Genomic DNA, 2,028 nt, shown 5'->3' with positions numbered 1-2,028 from the left:
CAAATAAAGTCAGATCTAAACAACTGGGAAAATATGAAGTGTTCTTGGATGGGTCAAGCAAATAAAATAAAGATGACAATACTACCTAAACTAATCTATTTATTTAGTACAATACCAATCAAACTCCTAAAAAACTATTTTAATGGCCTAGAAAAAAATAACAACAAAATTCATCTGGAAGAACAAAAGGTCAAGAGTTTTAAGGTAACTAATGAAAAAAAAAAATCAAATGAAGGTGATCTAGCTGTACCAGATCTAACACTATATTATAAAGCAGCAGTCATCAAAATCATTTGGTACTGGGTAAAAAATAAACTAGTTGATCACTGGAATAGGTTAGGTTCACAGGACAAAATAGTCAATAACTATCTAGTGTTTGACAAACCCAAAGACCCCAGCTTTTGGGATAAGGATTCACTATTTGACAAAAACTGCTGGGAAAATTGGAAACTAGTATGGAGAAACTAGGCATTGGCCCACACTTAATACCATATACCAAGATAAAGTCAAAATGGGTTCATGATATAGACATAAAGAATGAAATTATAAATAAATTAGAAGAACATAGGATAGTTTAACTCTCAGACCTTTGGAAGAGGAAGGAATTTGTGACCAAAGAAGAACTAGAGGTCATTATTGATCATAAAATAGATAATTTTGATTATATTAAGTTAAAGAGTTTTTGTACAAACAAAACTAATGTAGACAAGATTAGAAGGAAAGCAATAAATGGGGAAAACATTTTTACATTCAAAGGTTCTGCTAACGGCCTCATTTCCAAAATATATAGAGAATTGATTCAAATTTATAAGAAATCAAGCCATTCTTCAATTGATAAATTTTCAGATGAAGAAATTGAAACTATTTCTAGCCATATGAAAAGGTGCTCCAAATCATTATTTATCAGAGAAATGCAAATTAAGACAACTCTGAGATATCACTACACATCTCTCAGATTGGCTAAAATGATAGGAAAAGATAATGACGAATATTGGAGGAAATATGGGAAAACTTGGACACTGACGGATTGTTGATGGAATTGTGAATGAATCCAACCATTCTGGAGAGCAATTTGGAGCTATGCTCAAAAAGTTATCAAACTGTTCATGCCCTTTGATCCAGCAGTGTTACTACTGGGCTTATATCCCAAAGAGATCTTAAAGAAGGGAAAGGGACCCATATTTGCAAAAATGTTTGTGGCAGCCCTTTTTGTAATGACTAGAAAGTGGAAACTGAATGGATACCCATCAATTGGAGAATGGCTGGATAAATTGTGGTATATGAATGTTATGAAATATTATTGTTCTGTGGGAAATGACCAACAGGATGATTTCAGAGAAGGCTGGAGAGACTTACATGAATTGATGCTAAGTGAAATGAGTAGAACCAGGAAATCATTATACACTTCAACAATACTATATGAAGTTCAACTCTGAAGAACAAGGCTCTCTTCAGCAATGAGATGATTCAAACCAGTTCCAATTATTCAGTAATGAGGATAGTCATCTATGCTTTGGAAAGAAAATGCTACCTGCAATTCAGAAAAAGAAATAAGGAGACTGAATGTAAATCAACACATGCTATGTATAATTCTTTTTTCTGTTTTTGTTAAATATCTCTCATGATTTTTCCTTTTTGCTAAATTGTTTTTCTCTTTTCTCTCCTAACATGATTCATTAAGCAATGTATATTAAAAATAAATAAAATTACTACAATAAAAAAGAGAGAATTCATAGCCAAGGAAGAATAATTTAGAAGGTCATAAAGCCATAAAAGAGTAAATTGAGACATCTTTTCCAGGAATAATGTCTGAGCTGACTTAAATATTGATCCAAAAAAAGAAAGGGCAAGAGAGAGTAGCTGGTTAGGAAATAGCCATAAAGTGTGACTGGAACCTTAGGCCTACCTGAAGCAACCATGGAGTTCCATGCATGAAAGGGTTAGTTTCTTTATGCATTGACTTTTAGATAGGAAAAAGGAGAGAGGTTGGAAGTTTGGGGCATTTTTTGAGACTAAAGTATTAGTAAT

Source organism: Sminthopsis crassicaudata, chromosome 1 (assembly GCF_048593235.1).
Source record: "Sminthopsis crassicaudata isolate SCR6 chromosome 1, ASM4859323v1, whole genome shotgun sequence".
NCBI lineage: Eukaryota > Metazoa > Chordata > Mammalia > Dasyuromorphia > Dasyuridae > Sminthopsis > Sminthopsis crassicaudata.
The sequence above is the reverse complement of the archived record's forward strand: the minus strand, read 5'-3'. Positions refer to the sequence as shown.